Source organism: Dipodomys spectabilis, unplaced genomic scaffold, assembly GCF_019054845.1.
Source record: "Dipodomys spectabilis isolate Male_0828 unplaced genomic scaffold, ASM1905484v1 ptg000228l, whole genome shotgun sequence".
Lineage (NCBI taxonomy): Eukaryota > Metazoa > Chordata > Mammalia > Rodentia > Heteromyidae > Dipodomys > Dipodomys spectabilis.
The window spans coordinates 770972-782684 of NW_024870905.1; the positions used below are offsets into that span (position 1 = coordinate 770972).

Consider the following 11713-nt stretch of genomic DNA (forward strand, 5'->3'; position numbering starts at 1 on the left):
AAGCATTAAGACATTAAAATCATGAATGAGACAAGGATGTCCACTCTCTACTACTCTTCAAAATGGTAGCGGACTTTCTAGCAAGAGCAATTGGAAAGAGAAAAAAAGGGGGATACAAATAGGGAAAAAGTAAAACTATCCCTTTTTACAGATGAAATGATCCTGTATTTAAAAGTCCTTATAGCTTCCTCCCTCAAGTTAGTAAAGGTGATGCTAACCTTCAGCTGTGTAGCACAGTATAAAACCCACAAGAATCAGTAGTTTTTCTGTGTTACCGACAAAGGGAAGAACCAACCTGAAATCCAAAATACAACCTCATTAGCCTCAAAATCAAATCTAAACAAAACAAAACAAAACAAAACAACAACAAAACTAGGAATTAATTTAACTAAAAATGTGAAGGAACTCTACTGTGAAAACATTAAAATCTAAAAAGGGAAATTAGAACGGCCATTATCAAGAAAACTAGCAATAGAAAATGCTGGCATGAATGTAACCAATTGGGAACTCTATTACACTGTTGATGGGAAACTAAACTTGTTCAACCACTGTGGAATGCAGTATGGAGTTTCTTGAAAAGACTAAACATAGATCTCCCTTTAGACCCAGTAATTACCCTCATTGGCAGTAATCCAATAAATAACAAACAAGCTCACATGAAAGCTACCAGCACAACCATGTTCAGGGCCCAGGCCCAGAGTTCAAGGACTGGAAAAAAAGTTACCACTGCTGGTATTTGTTTCTGCAAATATGAACCTTTTGTCATAGGATACCAAATCATTCTATTTGCAGTAGATAGAATAGCCCAGGTTCCCTTTGAACCGCCATCCTCAGATCTTAGCTTCTTGAGTAGGTAGGGTTACAGCTGTGAGCCACTGGCACCAGGCTAAAAATGGGGGATTTTTAGAAAAGAAAATCCACCTCATCACCTGTTTATAAACCTCAGATATCATTATTAGAATACTTCACCCTCTACTCATTTCATCAGACATTTGTAAATTTTCTCTTTTCCTTCATGTGGGACTACTGTGGTCAATATTAACTCAGTTGTGGGACTGGATAAATTGTATGGTAATTGCTAGCACCTAAATCAAGAACTGTTAGATCAAAACAAATGAAGCCCTCATTTGGAATAATTATTTACTCTTTTTATTATAAATCTGTGCTTGATTACTTCCTAATGTGATGTTGGACCTCCTAACAGAGTGATGGCATTTTCTTTCTCTTCAGCCTTCTTCCACATTTGGTCAAATATTTCAGAATTCAAATATTTCCATTGCTAATTCATTAAGCTGACCTCTAAGAAAATGTGCATTTCTGGAATTTGGTCTGCTGTCTTGTTCTTATATGTGCAGGCTTACTATGATTTATTTGTTCTGCAAGGAATTTTATTTTCCAATCTTTGTGTGACCAATTTTAGTTTCTCTGATCAGTCTTCCTGGCCCTCTCTCTGGGGTCTCATATCAGTCGGCCTCATAAAAAATATATTAGTTATCAACTAAATAACTCTCAGCTTCTCTTTTTTTGCCTGACTTCAAGTAGGCTGTGATACCAGCCCTGACTGGCTGTACTAACTGGAATTTTTTGTTTGATTGATTTTTTTATTTGTATGTGTGTGTGAGTGTGTGTGTGTGTGTGTGTGTGTGTGTGTGTGTGTGTGTGTGTGTGTGTGTGTTTTCAGAGGTCTAGGATTACTATTCAAGGTAGTAGCTTCTCTGGGCCCCAATGATTCCCTGGCCTAGGGTCAATTGGTTTTTCCCTGAAAGATTCAAAGAACAGGTGACTAAATTTCTGTTAAATTGTCTCAAAATGAGGCAATCTGGCAATCTTACAAAGCCATTAACAACTTTGTAGTAATCCACTTACAGAAATGGTCTATCAAGATGGCTTTTCAAGGTTGACTGTGAAAAATGTTCATTTTCAAGTAACCACCATAAAGCAGATCACATCTCTCGGGCAGACTTTTGGAAGGGAGGTTCCCCATCCTTCCTTCTCTTATGATAGCTCAAACCATAATATTCTGCCGTTGTGGCCAGCATGGAGCACATTTTCCCAAGAATATTCTGTAGTGTAAAAGAGGACCAGCTATCAAAATAAAGGTGAAAATACTTTTCTACTTCAGACTGATTTATCTTGCTTATATCTGTTGTTATTTCCATTACTTCTAATACATGGATAAATTATATTAGTATTAGACAACTGGCAAAGGATTAATGGCAAAGAATTACTTTCATATATCCAATATAATACACTTCACCCAGTTATGGAAAATTAAATCTAACTGTAGAAACAATATCAGGAATATAAAATAAGCCTGAATATGCATAATCTGGCCCACATACACCATCTTTACTCAGAAATTCAGTCTCTCTATAAATATTTATTTGGTACAAAATAATAGAAATTTAATTAATGAATATGACTTTTAAGTATCATCTGAAGTACTCTTTATGCATATAATTCTATATACTTGTATAGATGTCAACTAGACAGGAATTTAACATTCATGTAGAAATCAAATTTCCACAACTTAAACTAGATGAGAGGGGTCATTCCCTCGTGTATTGTGTGGTGTGAATTTTACCGCAGTGCTGAATCCTTCCACTTAAAACCGAGTCATGTGCAATAATTTATTATTTGATGTTAAGATGAGTGTTAAGTGTAGAATACACTTTGAATTATTACATTAATTCACAGAAATAAAACAATAGTGATAAATTATTTCTTTAAATTCTAATGTTTCTCAATTTTACAATTCATGAAATATATCATTAAAATTAGTTTCACTTTCTTCTTTTCTGTAGCTGCTAAAATTAAAATTATATATCAAACATTCTATATTAAGAAATCAAAAATAAATAACATTATAAAAATGATATATTATTAAACTGTGATTTGAATTATAGTGCTAACAAATTGTGATGTAAACAACATTTAATAGAATTATGGGTAATATTTTTTAAACTTACCAGCTTGTGTTATTTGTTATTCTTGGTCCAAGTCATCCATTCAACGTGCTTAGTTTTCTATTTTATCTCTATTGGTTTGCTGATTGTGCATTTTGTTTTCCCTTTTTAATGACACATAAGGCTGAAAATCTGTGTGCTAGTTTATTCCTTCCTATGTAAAAGTAAAATTTCTGGTTTCCACAGCTGTTTTACTGCACTGTACTACAGTATTTCCCCCCTCTCCTATCTCCTGTATTGTTGCACTCATATATTTTATTTTTTATTTAAATTCTGTTGTTAAGGTAAAGTGCAGAGGGGTTATACTTACACAAGTAAGGTAAGGAATTTATTTCTTTTCTAACTTGTTACCCCTTCTCCAATTTTTTCCCTCTTCCCTGCCAACGCCCCCCCCCAAGATTATTTCCAACATATTGTCTTGTGAGTATCACAGTTTCATAGGTTACTCCTTTGTCCTTTGTCTCACCATTTAGTTTTTTCTCTTTCCATTCCCAAGTTAAGATCAACATATTTACAATACCCAGGGCATCAGATTAAAATACAGTGTCTTCAGGCAATAAACCATAGGTGGGGAAAACACAAAAGGGTAAAAACAAACCACGTAGTATATTAGGAACAACAAAACGTTAAATCAACATTTGTTGATTTAACTTTGAATCACCTTATAGAGTCTTATGTACATAGATATTGAGCAATTCTGCTCAACTATTAATATTATACTTGATGTACACAATAATGTTCCCCTATTACCCAGTAATCCCACTTCTGGGCATTTACCCTAGTGACCACAAACAAGGCCACACTAAAGCTACCAGCCCAATTATGTTTTAATACAGTAGTATTTACCCTAGTTAAGATATGGAATCAACCCAGATGCCCCTCAGTAGATGAATGGATCAAGAAAGTGAAAAACACACACAAACACATACACACACACACACACACACACACACACATACACACCAGAGAGGTATACGTACATGCAATACTATGCTTTCATCAGAAAGAAAGGTACCACCTCATTTTTAAGGAAATGGAAGATCTTGGAAAAAAAATCATATTAAGTGAAGTAAACTAGACAAAGAAACATAGGTCCCATGGTTTCCTTTATTTGCAATAATTAGTTTACACCAAGGATAATATCATGTATTTTAATTTGACATTTTGTTCTATATTGAGCATGCAACATTATTGGTATATTGTTTGTTATTATTTCTGCAAACAGACAGGTATATTTAAAGAATAATGTTCATCTTATCCATTACTGAAGGAAGCACAACAAAAGGAGTAACCCCTACTCAGAAGAACAACTCCTACTTACTTAGCTTCATTCCTTTTTTTATTGTGAAAATAATGTACAGAGGGGTTACAATTACATGGGCAAAATAATGAGTACATTTCTTATCAAGCATTGTAGCCTCCTCCTTTTTTTCCCTTTTCCATCTCTTCCCATCCTCCCCCCGCCCCCCCAAGCATCCCTGCTTCCCCACCACACCAAAATTGTAAAGTTCGTTTTCGACATAACGATTTGTACATTTCATTGTTGCAATGGGTCCAACTGTATCCCTATTTAAACGATTTGTTTTTCCCCTTCCCCTCCACAAATTATACCGACATCAAATACAGTGAAAGCAGGGGTTATACTGTGTGAGAGGGACATACAAAGCAACAAATAAATAGTTTTAAAAATGTGTTAGAAACAATTGCATGAAAGAAAAAAAAATGAATAAATATTTTAGGGTTTATTTCCCTAACACCACCTTATCTGACCTTTTCTGCTTGACTCAGACATATACTAGATATTGTAAATAAGAGAAACCATGTAAGGCCAGTCTTGTCCCCTGTATCCTCATATTGTACATTACAACTCTATACCGGTTCATCCTATATATGTACTATCTTCTACATTATGACCTAAATGCAGCAATTCCACATTGCTTTACTTTTTAAAAATTTCTCTCTTAATATTTGATGTTGATGTGTGTGTGTGTGTGTGTGTGTGTGTGTGTGTGTGTGTGTGTGTGTTTACAAAGATCAGAAGACAATATTTTTCTTCATTTAGAATACATCTTTCAGGTCATTGTAAGTTGTGGCTATTGGGAGAAGTCTCTTGCTATTTTAAGGATGAAACAGAAAAAGGTATTTGTGCATGTACCACAGTTGCTTTATTAGTCTGTAGTTGAACACTGAACTTCGATTTATATCTTGGCTGTTGTTGTGAATGATAAGTACAATGGACTGCAGATATATTTGAGTTACTCATAGAGAAATAATCACATGATTGGTGGGGCAGATGATATTTCAACATTGGAGTTCTTTAGAAAGCTGCGTATTACTTTCTACAAGGAGAATACTAATCTGCATTTTGTTGAAGAGTGTAGAAAATTTCCTTTTCTCCACACTTTCAGTATTATTACCTTTGTTAAAAGGTAATAAAGGGCAGGTTTTTATTATCTTCAGTACTCCAGACTGGCCTTAGACTTAAATCCAACCTCCTAAGTGCTTGGAATTAAAAGCCTTTACCACCACACCCGATTCCTTTCATTTTTTTGACAAAAGTTACAATAATTATGAAGTAGTATCATAGTAATTTTGAGTTACATTTCTCTAATGACTTCTGCTCAAAAAGAATTAAACCAGCATAGAAGTGGTATTAAAGAACTTTGTAAACCCACTGGAAATTTTCAGGGCTTTAAGGAGAACATGTCGATTCAGAACTTTTGTCCACTTTTAATCAAGTTTCTTGTTAATCTCATCTTCAATCTTTCTATACAAAATCAATAATTAATTCAAGGTATTAGAAAGGAACAATATTAAGCAACTCCTATCATTTTCAATTTTAAATAACATGATATTGCTTAATGATTTTCTGTTTATGCTTGAGACTATATAACTCACTTTAGTCAGACCTTTTACAAGGCTGTATGCATTTTATTTATTTCACATTGATTGTTCTTTCCAAAGACTACGTGTCTAATTTCCTTGTTTTCTTTCAGTCTCAAGTAGTTCAGATGTCAAATGAAGAATAAATGGACAGAAGCAAACAAAAAATAATATATTTCCCCTCATCTGATGATGCCTTTACAAGAATGAGGAAAGAGTTCATCCAAGGACCTATGATAGGACATCAAAAAGAGAATCCATTCTTCTAGGTATTTCTTAACTTTGCAATGTAACTTAAATGATGTAAAACACAATATAATGCTCAGATACTTTTATGTTTTATCAGTTTTGAACATTTTCATATGGACTTCACCTCAGTCTACAACATTCCTTCATTATTTTTTCCTGATATTTTTACACTATCAAGACATAAGATAACAAGTTTGATTTACAGCATGAGAAATAATCCACCTGGCTTCCTTGGAAAAAGAGCATGATCAATAGATAACATTACTTCTGTTTGCTCACTATATGCAATGGTTTCTGTAATACTTATTGCATTCTTTTTAGTATTTAAAAAAAACTGCTGGCTAAACTCAAAACTCATTCATGGAGGTTTTTGTTAAGTATTTCACAAGTTTTATTTTCCTTAATTCTTAAGATAACATTTTCTATAATGCTAATGTTATTACCATTTTAGTGTTGGGAAAAATTGTAAGTAAAGGCAGTAAGTGCATGGCCCAAACACACACTGTGAGGAAGGAAATGAGTCAGTTTCCAAAAGTCTTTCAGCAATACACAAAAGGTAGGTAAAATCTCTCCATTCTCTTACACTCTATTAAATATTCATATTGTCCAAGAAATAATACCATAGCAATTATTGCCTAAGGTGATTGTTTTCTGTTACATTTTGTCTTCAACACAGTATTGGTGACATTGGGTTATCATGCACAGAGCTGAGCTTATAAAAGAGACAAATATATTCTGTCCCATTTTTCCAGGATCCATTTTACAAAGTACTAAACTTTAAATATCATCACTTAATTTCTTAAGAATCCAAAAAACGAAAAAAATTCACAAATAATAACTCCAAAATGCTTTAAAAGTAGGAGATGATAAAAGAGGCCCCCGCGAAGTAAACTTTCTTCTACTTTTAAAATTATTCTGAAAGCCTTGTGCTGGTTGGTCACAACTGTAATCCTAACTACTCGGCATATTTACTCAGGAGCCAGAGATCTGTGGATAACAGTGGAAGCCAATCAGGGCAAAATACATTCATGAGATTATTTTTCAATATTTCAATGAGCTAGCAAAGGGCCAGGAATGGAGATGTAGCTCATATAGTAGCTCATCAATCTAGAGAGGAAAGGCCTAGCAAGACTTTTAAGCCCTTTTTTCAAACTGTGAGCACACCAACATACATGCAAGTGCATGAGAACACGCGCACGTGCACACACACATTCATTCAAAATGCCTTCATATCAGTGTTTTGCATTAATTTCTTTGTTAACCATATTATCAGAGTAAAATAAAAGAAATAAACTCTTTCATCTCAGAACATTTTCATGTTTTTTATTTTAAAAATACTGTACAGAGAGGTCACATTTACATGAGCAAGTAATGAGTACATTTCCTAATAAGCATTGTTACCTCCTACTTTATTTTCCCTCTACCGTCCCTTCCCGCCAACCTCTACAAGTACACTCCCCTCCCCTGTTCCCCTGCCTAAATTGTAAAGTTCAGTTTTCAACATAGTGTCTTGTGCATCTCATTGTTACAATGGGTCAACCTGAATCCATATTTAAGCATTTTGTTTTTTTCCTTCCCCTCCCCAAATTACAGGAGCTTATATACAAGAGGTGGGCACACCAAATTCAAATACAGTGAAAACAGGGGTTATAGCATGGGGGAGGAACATATAAAGAAACAAAAAAAATCACATAGCCTGTTATAAGTACGTTAGAACAATAGCAATAAAGAAAAAAAAACACTTGTGTTCCTATTTAGGGATTGATTTCCCTTAACAACATCTTATCTGGTCATATGTGTATAGATTTTTGTCCTTTTCTGCTCATCCCAGACATATATTAGCTATTAAAAATTAGGGAAACTCTGGGACCTATGTTTCTTTGGACTTGGCTTACTTCACTTAACAATTTCTTTTTCCAAGTCTTTCCGTTTTCTAACAAATTGGGCGATGCCATTCTTTCTTATGGAGGCATAGAATTTCATTGGTATAAATAGTACATTTTCTTGATCTATTTATCTGATGAGGGGCATCGGGGTTGGTCTTATATCTTAGCTATCTTAAACAATACTGCAATAAATATAATTGTGCTGGTAGTTTTAGTACCGTCTTGTTTGTGATCTTTTGGGTAAATGCCCAAAAGTGGGATTGCTGTGTCATAGGGGAGTTCTATGTGGAGTCTTTTGAGGAACCTCCATACTACTTTCCAAAGTGGTTGAACAAGTTTACACTCCCACCAAGAGTGCAGTACAGTTCCCTTGTGGTCACATACACTCCAGCATCTGTTCTTGTAAAAGTATGGAATGGTACAGGAATTTGCCTGTCATACTTGCGCAGGGGCCATTCAAATCTTCTCTGTATCGTTCCAATGTTAGAGTACGTGATGCTGAATAGAGCATAGAACATGTTTTATACATAAAGTGTAATTGATTTTCTTAAACTAGACAATTCAACAAAAAGTAAGTTTAAAACAATTTTCATGAAATTTTAGAGCCATGTACTTCTTACATAAGCACACATTTAAGAATAAAGTCAAGAATGACATGTCAAAAACAAAATAATTCCAGATATTTATTGTTCAAGAGATGTGTAGGTGGAGGAATTCAATTATTCTATACAAGGCACCTGTGATAATGAACACTGCAGCAAGTGTTAAGTTTTGTTAAAAGTTTTAATGGTTTAAATATATTTAATTTTGGGAATTTGCTTATATATGCTAAAACTAGGACTGTTTGGCAGGTAATAAAACTGTTCGATAAAGTATTTAAGATTTATGTTAACAGACATATGCTACTATGTATGTATATTTCAGAGTTTATAGAAACATTACTAATGAGAAGTTGTCAAGTCTTTGTGTAAAGGAGCAGAATAAAGAGTTAAGACTTTGTTAACTACACAGTTTCTGTTAAAACTATAAGGCTTCCTTATTTTATTTTATGTTTTTTAATTTTTTGGGGGTCCAGTCGCGGGGCCTGAACTATGGGCCTGGGCACTCTCCCTCAGCTCTTCAGCTCAAGGCTAGCGCTCTAACACTTGAGCCACAGCGCCACTTCCGACTTTTTTCTTTTTGCTTATGTGGTGCTGAGGAATCAAACCCAGGGCCTCATGCATTCAAGGCAAGCGCTCTACCACTGAGCTACCTTCCCAGCCCCTGGCTTCCTTATTTTATATGTTAGGGAGGAACAAATGATGATATAAACCATATACAAATGATTAGATGAGCCATAAATATTAATCTTAGTGGGTAACTTTAAAGATTACTCATAACCTAAAAACCTCTTTTTGAATATCATAATCTTAGCCCATTTTAAATGTACAGGAATATGAGAAAATAGTAAAATCTAATAGTTAGTACCCTTCAAATACTGAAAACACTGATAATTATTTTAGTTTTATTTTAATCATTAATATTTTGTTATTGGTTTTCCTTATTTGTAGCATTGTTTTCCTAGTAATATGATACAACTTTTTGAAAGTCATCAATATGAGGTACTTTGAGAAGGTTACTGGGATGGCCAAACCATTTTTTATAGGGCATATGAATTTACAAAGAGGAAAATTAAGAACAAAATATTAATTTTAAAAATGATTAAGTAGAGTCTGAATCAGGAGTGTTGATAAATACCCACACCTAAAATCTTAGCCCTAGGCTGAAGCATTGGTATTACAGAGTTGAGTCCACAAAAGTGAGAGACTGTGTTTTGTTTTGTTTTATATTTTGATTTTTCTGGTCATGGGGCTTGAACTCTGGGTACTAGGTGCTCTCCCTCAGCTCCGGGCTAGCACTACCACTTGAGCCAGAACACACTTCCATCTTTTTCTGCTTATGTCATGCTGAGGAATCAAACCCAGGGCTTCATGCATGCAAGGCAGGCACTCTACCACTGAGCCACCTTCCCAGTACCTGAGAGACTATGTTTTAAAAAAATCACCTAAACAATATTTGCTTTCTTCTTTGGGTTATATAATGAAATATATCAATATCTTTTTATGTCTTTGTGAATTGTCATATTTCTAAAGTTATACTAACTTCAGCCACTTTATCCTTTTCAAAGTGATGAAATATTTCTGAGAGTTTGCTTCTGTGAAGATTGTTTGTGCATTTATATTTTCTTCGGGGTCATTTTTATTTTTATCAAAATAACGTTATATTTCATGTTGATGGCTTATCATACATCCAATACTTCCAAATGTAGATGTAGAGTCTAAAGATAGAAGTATGAATATTCTCATACACCTCTTGTTTATCTGTTATGCACTTTCAGTATTGTGATATTTCTCTTTCTCTTTCACTCTCTTATTTCCTCTCTTTTTCTTTCATGCTCCATGTCTGGTACTTAGAATTTCTGCTGGTCTACTATTATCCTTCAGAATCCACTGGTGTTGTGGAAACATGATAGAGACTATCAGTTACCCTTGCATTCTTTAAGAGTTATAACAGTGAGTGATGTTATTCTATTCTATTTTAAATGGCAAAACAACAGATCTAGGAATTCCTTTTCACTTTTACTACTATTACAAATTTTATCCCATAAGAATCATTGAGACGATAGGATACTTTTAACCTCTGACCTAAAAGTTCTTTTTCTTTTACAGACTTTTTCTTTTATTATCAGTGAATACATATAATGAAAACAATGCTAACCTATGGAAAGTAGACCGAAGTTATTCAGGGATGAAAAACAAGGTTAATGCGGGAAGTGAGTACAAAAGATGCCTATCATACAACAAAGATCCTCAGAGCAGTTTATCATGTACACTTTGGGAGAATGACAATATGCTGGGAACTATAGATTAAATCACTGAACAACTGATATATATATATATATATATATATATATGCACATATATTTATATATGTATATTTATTTGTAAATGAATATATGTGTGTATATGCCCTTATATATGTAGACATGCATGTTACTAGACACAAAAATACACACATACATATACACATGTATACATGCACACATAGAAAAAGACACATAGCTACAGACAACACAAGTTTCACTAGTTGTTGAATATGCCTTAGACAGAATGCTTGGAACCAAATATGTTGAAGAAGTATTTATCTCTAAAAGTTCTTTTACCACTCCTCTTAACTCTTAAAACGGTTTTGACAGATTCGATTTGCAAAATGCAGTACAAGTGATAGCAAGTCACTCGGAAATCTCAGTAAGTAAACCTCATATGGCATCTCCGTGCTCCCTAGGGAATGCTTGTTCTTGTAGACACTCTCAACAACCAAAGTAGCAGGAAAATACCCTGGTACAGAATAAAGTTATAAGGCTTTAAATGACATTCTTCCTTGAGCTCTTTTCCAACAGCCAGCATCAATTCCTAAGCAGAAGAGTGAGTCCTCAGAAGATGGGAGCTCAGCTCAACATTTCACCAACCCATTTGAAAAGTCCTATGTGAGGAATACATACTGAGGTCTTGCTGATTTCCTAGCTAAAAAAATAAGAAAAAAATAAAGTATTTTAATGCATTAAAATTTGAGAATAAATTTTAACCTGTCAATAAATGTATAGAACACAATTATAACAAAATGAAAAAAATGATGTGCATATGATTTATGTGCTCTTGGACTTAGCAAGTGATTTTAGGTGTATCTACA

General features: G+C 34.1%; 1 non-coding gene across 1 annotated transcript; it reads right to left on the bottom strand.

Moving 5' to 3' along the window:
* Positions 1 to 8388: 8388 nt before the first annotated feature.
* Positions 8389 to 8495, bottom strand: LOC122123433. Its single transcript, XR_006150392.1, has one exon. It is a non-coding gene; the product is annotated as a U6 spliceosomal RNA (small nuclear RNA).
* Positions 8496 to 11713: the final 3218 nt, after the last annotated feature.